Source organism: Caretta caretta, chromosome 1, assembly GCF_965140235.1.
Source record: "Caretta caretta isolate rCarCar2 chromosome 1, rCarCar1.hap1, whole genome shotgun sequence".
Taxonomy (NCBI): domain Eukaryota; kingdom Metazoa; phylum Chordata; order Testudines; family Cheloniidae; genus Caretta; species Caretta caretta.
Genome location: NC_134206.1, coordinates 303,186,628 through 303,205,190, shown reverse-complemented (window position 1 = coordinate 303,205,190; position 18,563 = coordinate 303,186,628). Strand labels below are relative to the sequence as shown.

The 18,563-nt window shown below is 40.9% G+C and overlaps 1 protein-coding gene across 13 annotated transcripts in view; it reads left to right on the top strand.

Annotated features, from left to right (window-relative positions):
• The window catches only part of IMMP2L (inner mitochondrial membrane peptidase subunit 2), an 835,235-nt gene that overhangs the window by 111,141 nt on the left and 705,531 nt on the right, over positions 1-18,563 (top strand). Inside the window, exons 4-5 of one of the 13 annotated variants that reach the window (XR_007354632.2) lie at positions 3,944-4,025; positions 4,383-4,466. The exons of the other annotated variants lie outside the window; for them this stretch is intronic. The gene's annotated coding sequence lies outside the window, so the exon portion shown is untranslated. Of the gene's footprint in view, positions 1-3,943; positions 4,026-4,382; positions 4,467-18,563 lie in introns of those variants that run through there. 13 annotated transcript variants of the gene reach the window in all.

Genomic DNA, 18,563 nt, shown 5'->3' with positions numbered 1-18,563 from the left:
CTTTCAAGATGTAAAACTATTTTATTAACAAAAACAATGAGAAATGACAATGTCAAGCTTGAAATTACTATCTGAATAAGTTTAATAAATGTAAATATTCTGGTAGGATTACCTTTTTTCTCAGAGACTCCCAAAAAAGACAATTTACAAATTATGAATAATTGATGGCATAAGAGGCATCAACTGTACTAAGCCATCAGTGCTTGCTTTTTGTATCAAGGAGGATGAACATAGGGCTAGATTCACAAAGGTACTTAGGTGCCTAACTCCTATGCACCCTGCTATCTAATGGAATTTTCAGCCAGAAGTTAGATGCCCAACCCCCCCCATCACCACAATGCATGGGAGAAGTGAAGTGCCTAAGAAAGGGATTTTCAGAAGCCCGCAAGCTAAGCAGACACTTGAAACTGACCTTACGTCCCTAGGTCTCTAGGAGTGCCCTAGTCAGCAGGCTATTGCGTCAGTCTCTCTTTCCTTCTGTACAAAAGACAGCCAAGGCGAGCAGGTTGGGAATTTTTTGGGCTTGGGCAAGTGTGCATTTGTGTCCACAATATCTAATAGCTTGGTGGTTAGGATACTCTCTTGGGAGGCGGGTGACCCAGTTTCAAATCCCTGCTTTGCATGTTTTGGAGTAGGGACTTGCACACAGGTCTACTGCATCCCAGATGAGTGCCATTACCACTGAGCTGTTAGGTATTCTGGTGACACAAATATGGATGCATGTCCAAACATCCACACTCCTGAGTGACGCAGGTAAGCTGTCCTCACCGCTGGTTTAGTGTAGTGTAGACTGTGCTAGTTCAACGGAAGAATTCTTCTGTTGACCAGTTCTTAGGGAACTGGCTTAACTATGCCGATGGGAAGAACCCCTCCCTTTGCTGTGGTGAGTGTCTACGCTGAAGTGCCTCAGCTGTGCTGCTGTAACGTTTCAAGTGTTGACAAACCCTAAGTAACTTTGTGAATCTAGTCCATAGCTTGTGAAGCAAAGGATGACTGTAGCTTCTTGCCCCATCTGTAAGCCACACTTTGTCCTACCTGGCAAACACAAAGGTCAAAATAGCTACCCAAACAGATAAGTTGCCTGGTCCACTCAGGTTGGACACAAGGCTTGGACTCGCAGCCCCACATTTCTCCCTTCTCCCCCCTCTACAAGTCAGGGTGGGAGAGGGCCACTGATGTGTTAAATTTAAGCAGTCTCCAAGAGGAGTGTCTCTGTCCCAACAAGACACAGAATTCTACATATCCCTTTCAACCATCTCTCCAAGAGGAGTGTCTCTGTCCCAACAAGACACAGAATTCTACATATCCCTTTCAACCATCTCTGCCCAAACGGAATAATAGATTTAACCCACTGCAAAGACTGTATAGTCCCCCAAAGTTGAAAAGACTTAACACAATGAACCGGATATATCTGAATGTAATTCTGGCTTGACATAAAAAGAAAATGCAATGGTTAGGAAACATAACATGCATTCCGCAGGGAAATGCATAACATTTCTTAGGGACATGGATCAAGAGCTTGCCCCAAACCTTGCACCGCATGTGTGGGTGGGTGGGAATGAAAACCGTGCTGCAAGCAGGAGAGCTTGAATGGTTCTTCACAGCTTGTCAAGCAAAATGTGAAGGGGAATGCAGTTCCCTCCCTCCCAGCCAATTAGAGGGTTCCTTAAAGCCTAAGAAATGACCTATGATAAGGTCCCATACAAAGCTATGCTGTGATTGGTGGGAGGGGTGAAGAACCCCCCTAGTCTAACCATCCCTGAGCTGTAAGCTTATGTGAAAGGTATGGGGGGGCTGAACTGAATTCTATTGACAGAATGTTGCTTATTTCACAGATCAATAATTGTTCATTAGCAAAGTGATTCCACTTTGGTGTTTAGAAACAATACTTCTTGTTTGCCCAAAGAAATATCAGTTTCTTCCCAGATAATAGAATAAGTGCGGCAGAAGAATGAGGGAAAAACTGAATGCTAGAACAATGTGCTTGAAATTTAATGAGTCCGTAGTCTGCTAATTTAAGGGTCTTTAGTCTTTACCATATTTTAAGAATTATAGTCAAGTCACTGTGTCACTTTGACATTGGCATCTGACAGACACCAAAACATTTAATTCAGAAAATAAAGCACACATGAACTCCATTTAACATAGTCTGTTTATGAATTACTAATATGAAAGACCATTGTTTTAATCTTTTTCTTTCCACAATACTTTGCAAACTTCATTCATTGTATGCCCGAATAAAGTTTCAATATGTATTGTAGTAGGATAGTTACTGAGTCCCTCTTTACAGTTATTGATTTTTATTTGCATAGTCATTTGTTGACAGATACTAGATAGGCATTGCATGTTGCTCAACCAACAAGTGTAATGTACTGCAGTTTAAATTAACAACTCGATTAATTCACAACTGCTGGGGCACCCCCAGTCATTTTTATTAAATCAGGCCAAGCAGAGTTAAAAGTATGAAAAATCTCACGTACTGCTTGATTATCCTGTTGGGACGATCAGGGTCCAGACATCCCAAGGGGAGAATGGGGGGTCTGAATCCCAAAGAATAAGCAGTTGAATCAATTGCCTATGTACAATGTCACTGTGCTATAAAAATACACTTATGAGGAGAGGCTGAGGGAACTGGGTTACTTAGTCTGCAGAAGAGAAGAGTGAGGGGGGATTTGATAGCAGCCTTCAACTACCTGAAGCAGGGTTCCAAAGAGGATGGAGCTTGGCTGTTCTCAGTAGTGGCAGATGACAGAACAAGGAGCAATGGTCTCAAGTTGCGGTGGGGGAGGTATAGGCTGGATATTATGAAAAACTATTTCACTAGGAGGGTGGTGAAGCACTGGAATGGGTTACCTATGGAATCTCCATCCTTAGCGGATTTTAAGGCCTAGCTTGACAAAGCCCTGGCTGGGATGATTTAGTTGTGGTTGGTCCTGCTTTGAGCAGGGGCTTGGACTAGATGAATTCCTGAGGTCTCTTCCAACCCTAATCTTCCAGGAACCTGGGATCCCCCCATCTAGCTTTGGGGAATGCTGGGAACCAGTTCAAAGACAATAGATAAAATCATTTTTCTAATACAAGTTATCTAATATGGAAATGTAAACCCTGAGGTTGCATCTTTATGTTTATTTACTGAGTAACGTTTGCTCTTCCGTACTATTTCATCTTTGAATATGTAGTTTTTCTATTAAATAAACCCTTTGTTAATTTTTACCCCAAGCAGGCCTCTGTTGTGCAAATTGTGTGGAGTGTGGGGGCCAAAGGAAGCTGGTATCTAGGGGGACAGGTTGCACGCTTTTTGGGGTGATGAACCAAAGGAGAAAAGTCTGAATGTGCGGTAGTTAAATACTTGGGAAGGGTGGATTTGGGGAGATTTAGGACTGGAAGGGCTGTTGGTGTCATCCTGCAAGGAGTAACTAGGCTGGTGGAAGCCAGGGTTAGACTTTGTGCTTTTGGGCAGGCCACTGGGGGAGGGCTATGAGCCATTGCAGCACAGCATTAAGGGCCCCCAAGTTTGTAGGGCAGGCAGTGACAAAACCCCTTACTGGTCTGTGTGATCCCCAAAACATCACATCAATGCTTTCTTAATAGTCCATTAGAGTATCAGTTCTTCTATCACTAAGAAAATCACTCAAATAACTTCCTTGGTATTGATAAACCAATAAAAATGTATTATGGCTAATGAAGTCTGAGTGGCAAATAAAGTCTCTAACAGAGAGAGTTAGAAGCTGATCTTTACTTTTATAGGTACAATATTCCTTCTGAAAACCCACAAATCATGTACAATGTATGCTGCAGCATTGAAACATCCCTCTGTCCCCTTTTGACCTGAAAAAGAATGGCCCCAATGTCTTTTCTGTCTTTGGCCTTTCTTACTGTTGTTTCAGTGACATGGAAGTTGTTTGCTGGAAATTGTATTGAGAAATCATCTTTTTTCTCTTAGAACCTAGCTGTGCTGTGGTGTTGCTATGCTGCTGCAAATAGCCAGTGCTGATGTGCTTACCAGGGTAGATAAATGTATCACGGTAAGTGCAAATACTGTTTTCCCCGGTTGCAGCATGTGTGTCAATGTAGTTATACCAGTACAAATTTCCATAGTTATTACAAGCCTGTAATCTACCCAGGTATAGAAGGTAAAAACTTTGTCACTGCTGATCTGAGTTGATGATCTAAGAGGAAACTTCTCTGGGGCCCCCATGGTGGCTCGGAGCTCTGGAGCCTGCACCACCTGCAGGGGCTCGGAACTCGAGGGCTCCCACCACTCATATTAGAATTGCATTAGAATGATTAAATATTTTCATGGTAGGAGATGTACAGTAAACTGAATCCAGCTAACTTACAAAAACAAAGCTATAACATTGCTGAATTATTTTCTGTTCCAGGGATTTTACAGAATGCTGATGTAGTCAATAAAAGGGCAGTTTCATCAAAATGCATCATTTTTAATTTTTCCAAAAACCTCTTCAGTTTAAGCATACAGTACTCAAATTTTCACATGAAGGTGAGGAAATCCTTTAAGCCATTTAAAATTTATGAGGAGACTTGTGATTTCATTCATTATGTTGACGATATGCACAGATTCTCTTGAAAATGGATTGGACCAAAAAAAGGCAAACAGACACTGCTGTAATAGCTCTACCCATAGTATGTGCTGTATTATGAGAGTTACTTTTGCTTATATGTTACCCAAGAGGACAGTTTAATGTGCTTGGTTATATAGATCTGCAAATTTTTAGCTGTGGCTGATAGCCATATTGAGGCATAAATTTGCTGTTGATATATTGCTTCTAGGCAGACTACTCTCATTCTGATAGAAATGGGGTCAAGAAATTGATTTTCTGCTTTAGAATAAGACTCATTTTAGTTTAAAACATAATAAATGGCTACTAGATACTGTATATGCAAGCAGATATGTGTTATAAATATTATATATGCAAAAGAAAAGGCTTTTTCATCATGAGGTTTCTATCACTGGTTGATTAAAAGTTTACACATGGAAACATCAGAGAAAGCTTTCTGAATAAAAATAGTATATATCATCATCTGATACATTTCAAATGATGGAAAGTTGTCAGTGTTTATTAACATTTCTGCTCAGTAATGAATGGCATATTTCAGTACAGCAGCTATTTCAGTATTGTGTCACTATACCATATAGACAGAATGTGCTGTGGCTGCTATTTTAGCTTGTCTGTAGCTAAAGTGCTGAAGATGAATGTTGCCTTAGTTCTTTGTACAACCTGACTATGAAGGAAAAAAGATAAGTGTTAAAAAGATTAGGGCCTGAAAATTTATCAGACACATACCAGTCAAAAGCACATAGGAAAGGGCATTGAAAGGGGGAGGGCCGTCTGAGACTGAGGCACAACAGCTTCAATGTCTTGGCAATCGCTGTTTCCTGAGTTTCAGAGGAACAGCCGTGTTAGTCTGTATTCGCAAAAAGAAAAGGAGTACTTGTGGCACCTTAGAGACTAACCAATTTATTTGAGCATGAGCTTTCGTGAGCTACAGCTGATGAAGTGAGCTGTAGCTCACGAAAGCTCATGCTCAAATAAATTGGTTAGTCTCTAAGGTGCCACAAGTACTCCTTTTCTTTTTGTTTCCTGAGTGCAACCCTTCTGCCAGGTGGAGCCAGCAGCAGCAAGGGCCGCGTTCAGTATCTAGGGGTTCCTTTTCAACAATACAACACAAAACTGGCTCGAGCCCCCACCCAGTGACCTGGGACACACTACCCTCTGGGCACCTCTAAGAGGCAATACTTCCCCTCTCACAAGCACAGAGTCTGATTATAGCAAAAACTTTTAATAAAAGGAGGGAAGTAACTCAGCATTAATTTGGGAAGACACTGCAACTAGGGTTCATAATAATAAGCCATGAGCAAAAGACCCACTCCCAAGTAAGTTGGGCAGTTTCCTTTCCCCCTCTGGTCCTTAAATCCAGCAACCCAAAAGTCCCTTTAACATGCCCCACTCACCACTGCACCCCACTCACAGTTGCTGTCCTTGGCCAGTGCAGCCCCAGAGTTCAGAGGTTCAGGCGCAGAGTTCACTTCCCACCCTGAGTGGAAGTGGGGGGCCAAGGAGGCACCTTACACGTTCCACTGCTCCGGCACTCACTTGTCACCCCAATGGCTGCTTACACACCTCTCTGTGGGGCACTGCTCTGGCCCTGGCCCTCCCCACCAACCACCCTGCTGGCCACACCTCTCCATCAGCCACCCGGTTGGCCATGTCTTAAGGGCCACCCCACTTAACACAGTTCTCAGTGATTTCAGTTGTTAGTGGAGGAGTCTCACTGGCTGGTACACACTGGGTAGTCTCTTGCAATAGAGACTCTGTTCCAAAGTAGGTCTAATATTTAGATCTAGGTATCAGTGATTTCAGCTTTACAGCATGTAACAAGACTCTCAATTGAGTCTAGCTCTTTTATTATACCATGGAAGGATCAAAAGGTGTCTAAAACCCTTAAACAGGGCCCACAGCACCAAGTGCAAATACCTGTCCCTACCCTCTCTCAATCATTGAGCTTTGGAACCCATGTCCCCTGCCTAATGAGTGCCGTTCAGTTGAGGGTGAGTTCCTCTGTTGGGGTATGCCAGGTGCAGTTCTGCTGCCCTCAGTTCACACAACAAGGGTACCAACCCTTTAGTACTCCTGCCCCAATAACAAGGAGACTGGGGATCCGACACCAGCCACAAATGTTCATTTGGGTAAGCAATCCCATCATGCTGAGCACCTAGGCAGGGTGGGTGTGTCCATGCAAACGAGATCAGCTCCTGAAGTCCTTGTCCACAGCTCACCATTAGATGTCGGGGGAGAGCTCATTCAGACTGCTTACATCAGCAACACCAGTCAGATTGACATAATTCTGTTTAGTTTCACTTCTGTCTATAGTGCTCTGAAAAGCAGTGAAATTTAATATGGTTTTGCCATGTCCACTCTGCTACTGCTTGATAAGGCTATAAGTGGCAGCAGAGAAACTGTAGTTATCAGTCAGCAGATTCAGGAAGACTTTGCTATATCAATTTAAATTCAGTTCACGTATGGAATGGTATCTGTGTAAACATGATGGCTGGAAATTTGCTTTTTATAAGGAAGGTTAAAGTGTGCAGAATATAATGAACTTTAGACCTCTTCTCTTCCCAGGGAAAGAGTCCTTCCCAAGTGGATTTTTTTTTTCAAGCCCTGTAAAAGATTGCCATATTAATTATATAGATGCTCAGTGAATCTATGAATATATATTTGCCTTTTCTGAATATCATTTAAAAATTTATATAGACAGTATTTCTCTATCATTACTTTTGGTTTAGATTTGTTTCTATTCTGTGTAGATTCCCTTTAAACAAAGAGGGAAAACTTAATATATTTTTCTTATGAGTTTTCCATTTATATTGGTTCACTACTGTGTGAATTTTGTAATTGAAATTCCGTACTTTCTATGAACTAAAGGAAGCATACTGTCTTCTTGTGACATCATATTTATTGGCTGGAGAAACTGTTATGTGACAATAGTTTCTAGCCAGGTAATGGAGCATGTCAGCAATGTTTCTCTGACTAGTCTAATTCTGTTTTAAAAAACCCCCTCTCTACATGGCAGCTTTTGAAATTATTAAAGCGTCAGTGACTTCACAATTTTAGTAAACACAATGATATTTCTATGGACTTGTCTGTATGGTCAGTGAATGTGTGGCAAGCTAAAATGTAAATCTGTAGCACACAAGCCTGCTACAGTCTGGCCATGGGGACTCTGCTACTGCACACTAGAAGTTCTGTTGTGTGCTTTGATCTACTCCCATTTCAAAGTAGAGTAGATCAAAACACGCTATGCATCTTCTTGTGAGCAATAGCAGGGCCAGCATTAGTGTGTGGCAGATTAGTGTGCTGCAGATTTACATCCCAGCTTGCCATGCACTAACTCACCATACAGACAAGTCCTATCTCAAAAAATACAGTATTTTATATGTTCAGTATGCATTGTTTTTCAAGATGAACAGTAAATACCAAAGATGTAAGTGGTATTATTTGTAGCATGCTGTAAATATACATAATATTTACAGAACATAAGCGACCAGGCCTGTTCCCCCAAAGAGTTTATGACCTAAGACTCAGTCCTTCAAGGAACTCCACACTGGTTTAGTGGTGTGTCTGGGTAGAATTCCTCATAGGGTTGGATCATTATTCTAGTGACTATAACATTTTGGATAACAGTGCAAATGCAAGAAAAGATGGGGAATCTGTGGGTTGGAAGATCACCATAAGGAGGTCTGACAGATTTGAAGGACAAGATAGGAAGATAATTATATCATCAAATGTAATTATGGTGGGGTGGGAGGCTGTTGCAAGCACAGGGGTCTGTGTTAACGAACACCCTCTATAGAAGTTCTATTCACTCATGATTTATTTTCCTTTCTTCAGTTAAAAATATCCAGAATCAGAATTACTGGATTATACAAAAATAGCGTGTCAGATTCTGGATCATCATCAAATTTATCTTTTCCCTTTTACTAAAACTGGGGCATCCAAATTACATTTTTTGGAAACACCTCTGTGGATTTTAGACTATTTGAAAAATAAGATGATGCAATTTTTCATTTGGCTGAAAACGATACTTTTCATAACCATCAAGGAATTATATGTAAATTAAAATCACTTCATTAATTTTCCCTTTATGTTTCAAGTCCCTTGAATCTGTTATTTTTCAGTCTTTTTTGGTGTTCATTTTGGGTGATCTTTAGTAAGGTAAAGAAAAAAACATTGTTCAGATTGGGACTCCATTTTTATGCTAAGATTATTATAAGCCATAAGGAGTTCCGTTTTTGTCACTACTTCAGTGGCCTCAAGTAGTAGTTTGGAATCAAGCATACTGGATCATAAATGCCTGCAACTACGTTGAGACTGTATGCCGAACCTGATTCTCAAAGGGGCCTGGAAAACTGAGCCAGTCCAGTTTTTAGTAGAAGAGGTTGAAGTCATTGAAACTATATGATTGGACTAGTGAAAAGAAAGAAACCTTTATAGAAGTAAAAATTCATATTAACTGAAATGGACTACTGTTTCTTAGACCTATACCCTACTAGATTGTGTCTAGAATTTGGAGATAACGGTATAGTTTTTAGTCCCTAAAGGAGTCCAAGGTAATTTTAGAAGAAAAGAATAAAGTTAGACTTGTAAGCCTACAGAGTGTGCCCACTTTTGACTTACTGGCTGACTGACAATGTTTCATCTTGGTTGGATTCATCTGTGAATGACCTATATATATGTTGGTAACTGAGTAAGCTTTAAAGTTACAGGGCACGTGCTTTATGCTGTATTTAAGCTATGTACTTTGGAACCTGTACGGTACATTTTGTAACGAGATTTATTTATGTTCCAAAGTTGTCTTAAGTTTATGGCTTAACGATAATGACTTAAATGTATATATTGCTTTCATCTGGCACTATCCATAAATTCTTTAAATAACAGTGACTGAAGAATGATGCAGCATAATTTTATATGAATAGCAAAGAAGAAAGAAAAATGAAAAAACTCCCTTCTTAAGTTGGCTGAATCAAGGAAACAATCTGATGAGGGTCAACAAGGACAAGTGCAGAGTCCTGCACTTAGGACGGAAGAATCCAATACACCGCTACAGACTAGGGACCGAATGGCTAGGCAGCAGTTCTGCAGAAAAGGACCTAGGGGTTACAGTGGACGAGAAGCTGGATATGAGTCAGCAGTGTGCCCTTGTTGCCAAGAAGGCCAATGGCATTTTGGAATGTATAAGTAGGGGCATTGCCAGCAGATCGAGGGATGTGATCGTTCCCCTCTATTCGACATTGGTGAGGCCTCATCTGCAGTACTGTGTCCAGTTTTGGGCCGCACACTACAAGAAGGATGTGGAAAAATTGGAAAACGTCCAGCGGAGGGCAACAAAAATGATTAGGGGACTGGAACACATGACTTATGAGGAGAGGCTGAGGGAACTGGGGATGTTTAGTCTTCAGAAGAGAAGAATGAGGGGGGATTTGATAGCTGCTTTCAACTACCTGAAAGGGGGTTCCAAAGAGGATGGCTCTAGACTGTTCTCAGTGGTAGCAGATGACAGAACAAGGAGTAATGGTCTCAAGTTGCAGTGGGGGAGGTTTAGGTTGGATATTGGGAAAAACTTTTTCACTAGGAGGGTGGTGAAACACTGGAATGCGTTACCTAGGGAGGTGGTGGTGGAATCTCCTTCCCTAGAAGTTTTTAAGGTCAGGCTTGACAAAGCCCTGGCTGGGATGATTTAGTCGGGGATCGGTCCTGCTTTGAGCAGGGGGTTGGACTAGATGACCTCCTGAGGTCCCTTCCAACCCTGATATTCTATGATTCTATGATTCTAAGGAAGGATGGAGACCTGAGTCCTTTGCAGACAAATCGACACAATTCTTAAATTTGCGTTTGATTCCAAAATACTTGGGCAATGGCTGCGTTGTAAAAGACTGTGTGGCAGAAAGTGAAATGTAATTCAGCTGAAACCACAGTGGAGTATTTAAGGTAGATAGAAAATGTGCTCTTTATAGTTGTCAGAGTCTAGATTCCTGGTTTAACATTTCTTATTGTAAAGCATATTCTGTTACTTTATGATATTTTTGAATTGATGGCCAACTTCCATAGGAGAATATGGGGCCAAAATCACTGTCAGTTTTAGATGCATCCTTTCTTGTACCCCGGATAGTACTCTGCTTGATTGTTAAAAGAAGAGGAGTACTTGTGGCACCTTAGAGACTAACGAATTTATTTGAGCATGAGCTTTCATGAGCTACAGCTCACTTCATTGGATGCTGTAGCTCACGAAAGCTCATGCTCAAATAAATTGGTTAGTCTCTAAGGTGCCACAAGTACTCCTTTTCTTTTTGCAAAGACAGACTAACACGGCTGTTACTCTGAAACGTGCTTGATTGTTGTTGGACAGTGTAGCCCTAGTCGAACCTTATTTATATGCCTTTCAAAGTGGTATTGTTGGTATGAATATTCTGAGCTTTCCTTGCTGTTAACTGTAATAATGACCTCATAGCACATTAAGCAGTGGGGGCCATTTTCTGGCTTTTTGCTCAAAGGTGTGTGCCCTTTTAAGCACTAGAGAGCTGGAATGGCTTTCTGTTGCAGCTGCAGTGGGGACGCTGACCCATCCTTTGCCAGGTGACCGGAAAGTGGAGGATACTATATAGGTTCATGTTGATGCAGGAAAGGCCTCTTTTTCCTGGACCAGGCAGAGCAGCACCCACCCTCCCACCCATAGATGTGGTGAAATACTAGGTTTTGTCAGGATCCGCTGTGGGCATTGTGCTAGTTGCTCCTTTCTTGGAGGACTGTGAAGGAATTTTCCCCTCACTGTCAGATTAGCAAAGGTGAAGTGGGGTTTTATTTGCCTTCCCCACAGCAGGTTTGGGGGGCTTAGTCGGGGCAAACATGAGATAGGAGTTAGGCTGTGATGTCACAACTCATTATGTAAACGTGGGGCGGATGTCCAGTGCAGGTACTCTGTGGGGAAGGGACAGAGTGATCAGATAAAATGGATTGGTAAAAGTTTTAAAGGAACTGTTATTTAAAGGAGCAGAAATGGGGGCGTTCGAGGCACCTGTGCCTGATATGGCAGGGAGCCTGCCTCCCCCCTTAAACCTCATTTGAGGTGGGGGGATGGTGATGTCCCAGCAGTGGGTAAGGAGAACCAGGATGGGTAAAGGGGGGGGGGGGAGCTAATGGAAGCCCCCCAGGTATATATTGAAATGATTATGGAATTACCTACACTGTACACTTTTATCGGCCAGTTACTCCCAGACATTTAAGAATAAAATTGTGGCCTAATTAAACCACATCCAGTGTCTTTTTCCAGCATAACCAGACAATTCCCTTTGAAACTCTCTGTTCCCTTTAAAGCATGTATTCAGGATACTATCTAAGGATATCTTGCTACCATTTTTTTCTGTTTTGTTCCTTCTAGATTCTTTGTGAGTGTCTATTTGCTGTATTGTTGAAATTTTCTGAACTAATGTATTAATTTCAAATATTTTTGAACACTCTCTTGATTTTGTATGAAATATCAGTCAAAATTAATTTTTAACTGATGGACCATTTGAAAACTCAAGTGTCAGTCAGAGACATGGCCTATAACAACCGTGGCTCCTTCATTTAAGTGGATTAAGTGGATGATGTTTAAAAAAAATAAACAAACTGATGTTTGTCTGAGGAGGCAGAAAGCTCAGCTCCTAGAAGAGAAAGAATGTGATGCTTTACCCAGTGGCAATTACTTTAGCTAATCAGTGAGTGCAATTTAAGAGCTGAAAAAGTATTTTTTCCCATGCTTAGCTGGAAGAATGGTGTTTATTGTACATAGTCTTGAAAATTTAAGGGAATTTTGGAGGAAGCACAACTGGCAGGGGATGTTCACAGTGACCTCTGTTGTGAATGTGGTGGAGTCTCTCTTTCCTCAGAGTGGAAAAAAGCCATGGGCTAAGATTTAAAACAAAAAAGAGTTGGGCAAATTTTTTTGACCAAAACTGTTTTTTGGTTAAAAAAAAAAATGCAGATTCGATGACACCAACCCCAGATACCAAGAAATCTGTTATCTATAGTTAGGCACTCAGATACCACAAAATGTACTCCAAAGAGAAAGTCTGGGATACCTAAAAACACTTAAAACTGCTTTCACTAAACAAAGACGCCCTACCAGAGAAGAAGATTGCATCATTGAACGGGCCACCCAAATACCCCAGGAGAATCTGCTTCAATATAGCGGGTGGAAACCCCACTAACTGCAGAACCCTAGTTATCACCTGCCACCCTACACCAGAACCCATCATCAAAAAATTACAACCAAGACTTGCTGGGGACAACATCCTGAAAGAAATCTTTCTAGTACTCTCTCTTCTGGCCTTCAATTAACCCCCCAACCTCTCCAAGTTCATCATCAGAAAGAACCTCCCCATGGACCAGGACACCCGAGCTCAAAGTTGCACCCAGATCCTGCTAGAACAACAGATTCAAAACCTACAGACATATGTACACAGGTATGATGATCAATACTCCTCACAAAAAACCTTTCAAGATCCATGGGTTATACATATACCTATTCAACTTGTGCTGTACCTCATCCAGTGCATCATATGCCCCAAAAACTATGTGAGAATCACTATGCTCTTGAATGAACTCCCACAGAATAATAATTAAAAAATACACTATTACACATGGGCAAACCCTTTTCACAGAGTGATCATTCTATATGTGAACAATATGTCTAGGTGTAAAGTGGGCTTTGTCACCTCCATAAGAAGAATTTCTAAGTAACCTCCTACAAAAAATTATAGAAATGTTGTTGTTGAAGTTAATTGTATATTTACTCTAAAATCTTCATTCAGAAAAGTCTCTAGGGAAAACATGAAGTTGGAAACGTTTTGAAGCTTTTGCTTATTTCTTAAATGTTGAAATGGCAAACACTGTTGTGAAATTCATTCTTACAAATATGTCAGTTAATGCAAAGCTTCAAATATAATTTCCTAATACCATTGCTGTGTAAATGGTAAAATACTTTAGGTATCCACCTGGAATCTAATAACCTTGCTAAACTAATAGCCATTTAATTATTGAAAATTTGTTAATAGAAAATTAATTACTGGCATTGCTCAAGCAACTCCTTCACCCAACTCAGGAAGACAAGAAGAATCATCTTTCCAATATATTCCATGTAGAATCAACAACTCATTTAATAACTATTTAATCTAAAGACTGTCTTTAAGAATTATTTAATTTTAAAATATAGTTTTATAAACAAAAAAAGTCTATATAAAGAACTGTAGTATTTTGGCTTTTCTCAAAACAGAATTTCATTTTTGTCAAACTAATAAAATTGAAGGAATATCTCAGAGAATGGGCCGAATGAAAAAGAAGATAAAACAAACTTTAAAAGTGATTTTAATGCTTCCCTGCCACAAAATGAATAAAGGCAATTAGAAGAGGGTTTCATACTCGTTAGGCAGACTGCACATTGAGGAGCTGAATATGTTACCTAAGGAAACCACTAAAGCATGAAGTCAACGAAAAAGTGACAGCAGCCAACCTGAATCTAAGCAAGCCTGAAAGAGGTGTGTTTTCCTATAATTTTCATGGAAACAGGAAAGAGAGGAAGTATTAAATATATATATTTGAAGTGAGCACCCCTCATACAGGCCCAACACTCTGTTCAAACAGTACTCATCAACTTATCCTGCCCACCAGTACAAGCAAGCTGCCACAACCGCTAAGAAAAATAGAGAAGACTCAAGAAAAAAACAGCCCAAGGAAAACCTCCCCAAGCCTTAAACATGGATTTGTAAAAGAAAGTTACCTAAAATGCTGCCAAGGTATTAGATTTAAAACTTTTGCTATGACTTTATTGGGGTATGGAAATGCTGTTATAACTCAAAATATTAACAGTTTCTCCTGTTAATCACCAAATGGTTCGACCATGTATTCCTGGAGATAAGACAAGGGCTAAATATTAGTAAACAGAGAGATAAGGGGATTTAATTGAATTTAAGATTATTAAAATTCATAATTGGCCTGTCTCCAAGACAACTCCTTATATGGTTTCTTCTATGTAACTGATTTATTTCCTTTTATTTCACAGAATTTAGTTAAGATTGCTTACTTTACCTGATTATAAACTGTCTCATTATTAATAAGAATAATAAAACAAGTTTCATCTGCCTTTAACAAATTATTTTGTCTGGCCTCTTCTCTCAGGCCCCACCCCTCCCTCACTCCAGCCTCCCTCCCTCCATCATTTGCTCTCCCTCACCTCACTCACTTTCACTGGGTTGGGGCAGGGGGTTGGGGTGAGGGTGAGGGCTGCAGCTGGGGGTGCGGGCTCCAGGGTGCGGCCAGAAATGAGGGGTTCAGAGTGAAGGAGGGGGCTCCAGGCTGGGACAGGGGGTTGGGTGCGGGAAGAGGTGTGGGCTCTGGCTGGGGGTATGGGCTCTGGGCTGGGGCCGGGGATGAGGGGTTTGGGTGCAAGAGGGAGCTCTGGTCTGGGGACAAGGGGTTTGGCATGTGGGAGGGGGCTCAGGGCTGGGGGAGGGGATTGGGGTGTGGGAGAGTGTTAGGGGTGTGGGTTCCAGGAGGGATTTTGGGTGTGGGAGGGGGCTCAGGGATGCAGAAGGGGGTGTGGGATATGGGCTCTGGGAGGTAGTTTGGGTGCGGGAGGGGGTTCTGACCTGGGGCAGGGGGTTGGGGTGTGGGTGGAGGGTGCAGGGTCTGGGAGGGAGTTAGGATGCGGGAGGGTGTTCCGACCTGAGGCAGAAGGTCTGGGGTGCGGGCTCTGGCTAAGTGGTGCTTACCTCAGGGGCTCCGGTCAGTGGTGCAGCAGGGCTAAGGCAGGCTTCCTGCCTGCCCTGGCTCCGTGCTGCTCCCAGAAGAAGCCAGCATGTCCGATCCCTAGGTGGAGGCACGGCCAGTGCCTCTGCGGGGTGCGCACTGCCTTTGCCTTCAGGCGCTGCCCCTGCAGCTCCCATTGGCTGTGGTTCCCAGGGTGGGGGCAGCGTGCAGAGGCAGGGAAATGGCGGCCACTTCCGGGAGCTGCATGCAGCCATGGTAGGTAGGGAGCCTAGCTAGTCTTGCTGCACCGTCGACCGGACTCTTAACGGCCCGGTCCTCAGTGCTGACCTGGAGCCGCCAGGGTCCTTTTCAACCAGGGATTCCAGTCGAAAACCAGACACCTGGCAACCCTAATCTGAAATAGAGGAAAGGCAGATATGGTTGCAGTACTCAGCTAGTCAGAGCAGTAGGCTTTGTTATCTAAAAACAATCCTTGAAGCTAACTATATAAGCGGTTTACTTTTCGGAAGAGAGAACCCCACCTCTGTGAAGGGAACTTGAGAAATACATTGGTTTACTCTGTTCAAACTATTTTTCTTTAAGTTATTTTAATTATTTTGTAGCTGTGTAAAGTAGAATATGGGTTAGTAACTCCAGACAGGTAATACATTTATTTTTATTCACTAGAAATTGAATAAATAGACATTCTGGAAGGAGACTTCCCCCCAGCCCAAACTCTTATCATTTATATATCCAGTCAGCATTGCTGCCCACAGCCCTTTCACACACATCTGAAGGAAAAGACGGGAAAACATCTGCAATATAGCTTTGATCACAAGAAAAAAATATGAAGATCAAGTTTCTGCTTTTTTTTTAAAAAAATTTGCATGGAATGTATTATGCACCAAAATGTGAAGTCTGTATTATTTATAAATAGAGAGATGAACTGGAATTTAGGAAGACATACTGGGTGATAAATAGGTCTTTTCTATCTCTTACTTGTATTATTCTGATTTATTTCCCCCTTGACTTCAAGTCAAGAGAAGAAAATTGTACGCTTCTGGCCTACTGTTTAAGGCATTTGGCGAGTGCCACTTATATCTCTGTTGTCAAAAACAAATATAGGAATATATACACTGTATTGCCAACCCCAAGCATTCAAAAATCGTGACTCATGTCAAATCGTGAGATTGACTTAAAATTCATGATACAGTACTTAACAAATAATAAGTGGTAGGTTATATTTTGTTGCTTTTTGGTACTGGAATATTTAGGGTTCATGTTTTCAAGCTTTTCTCTGTTTCCATAAGGGCTAACAACTTTTTTTTTTAATGAAAACTGAACTTCTTAACTAATAACTTGATTTCAGCAGCTAAGACTCTAACAAAAGCACCAGATATTCTGAGACTCATGAAAAAATTGCAAGAGTTGGCAATAGTTTATACAAAAAAATTCAAAATTTCAGCAAAATCTTGAACAATTTCTTTAAAGAGTGCTGTGTCTCTGGTGTAATGTGATGATTACTTGACCATTTTTCAGTGTGCTTCAGCATCTAAGGTATTCAGTAGAAGATGACTATATGTAGGGTATTTAAATTGTAACCTGAGGTTGAATTATAAAGTTATACTTAATGCTCCTAAGCCACTTGAGGAAAGTAAGTCTGCAAATGGCATGTTTTCACTGGGGGAAGATCTACTGGCCCCTGTATATCTAGCTATTTCTACCTGTAATGTGTTGTCATAGAGTTCTTGATATTATCCTAAGGTTTCTTCTAAGAGGAAACAATGGTTTAGTATAGTATATGGTTAGTTTTAGGACCCTAAAACTTTAAAATCCTGATTCATGAAGTATACCAGGCTGTAATACTACAAAAACAAGATATCAATTAAAATTTTAAAATATTTAATATATCTTGTTTTTGTAATATTACAGCTTGTATATATGATGAAAAGTTTGAGAAGCATATTATAATCAGGATTTTAAAGTTTTAGGGTGAGTTTTTTTTAAAGCATTCAGTATTGGCCCCAGTGAAGTCAATGGTAAAACTCCCTTTACCTTAAATGGGAGCATTTAGACCAATGCTGGTTAGTGCTTTTGAAAATCCCACGCTTCGCTGTTAAAACAAGTAGTGTACTTTTGGCATCAGCATATGTTGAATACATTGAGTATTCCAGTGCTTGGTCCAAACGTAACACTACTATTTAATCGTTATTTATAACACCTCTTGTTTCAGTTTTGGGGACTTTCTTACAGCTTGGCTAGTGCACCTAAATCCTGATTTGGAGCACCACATCCCCTTTTCTAGTCCTGGCAACCTAGCCAATCCTCAGCTATATCAGTACGTATCAGTCCTGCCTTAAAATGTACACAGTATAATAATATACTTCATGAAATAGTGAGAATTCTTTTTAGTAGGAGTCTGAAGGGGTCACTCAGAGTATTAACAGTGATGTAGTCCTCTGAAAGCCACTGTGCTTTTTATTACAGCAGAACCTGGAAATGCTAGCTGTCTCTTTGTTTGGACATAGTGCCTGTACCCTTTACACAGTCTATTCCAGTAAGTGCTATATCTGACATTTCAAGGAGCAGAGTTATACTCGGTGGAATGTAAGTCCAGAGGGAGGGAGCATGGGTTAATTGAATGTTAAGCCCTTTCAAGATGGGCATTTCTATCCCTGAAGGCCTACTTAAAGTGAATAAAAGAATACTTAAAGTTGCAAATTTTCTACTTAGTGACTGAAAATAAGCTGTGCAAGCACACATGAGACCCACTAAACCATAGTTGCCAAAAAGTTGTGAAATTTCCACAAGCTATAAATGTCTCATCAGGTCAGTAAGGCCGCTGAGTGGGCATATATTATCTGGAGGGTTATTTTCCCCTCTTGTTCTTGAATTTTAACTGTGCTGAGTGCAGCTCCGTTTCCTGTTATCAGTTTTTCATCATTCTTATATTGCAGGCAGCCATTCAGTGTAAGATACTTATCAAGTTAGAGGAAGTGGTTTAAGTATTCTTTTGTTTGGTTTTATAAAGCGTAGGCTTTCTAAATGAATTCTGAACTTTCCGTGTTGCCTACTGACAAATACTGTGCATAAGAAACTCATATTATTGTAGGTCACTGAATTCATTTTTAAAATGCCAATTGACATAATTCCTTTAGGGAATTGTAAGTTGCAGTTCATATTATTGTCTAGTACAAATGTGGAAATTCATTGTTTTAGAAGGGATCTCATTTGTACTACAGAAGCAGCTTAACATGA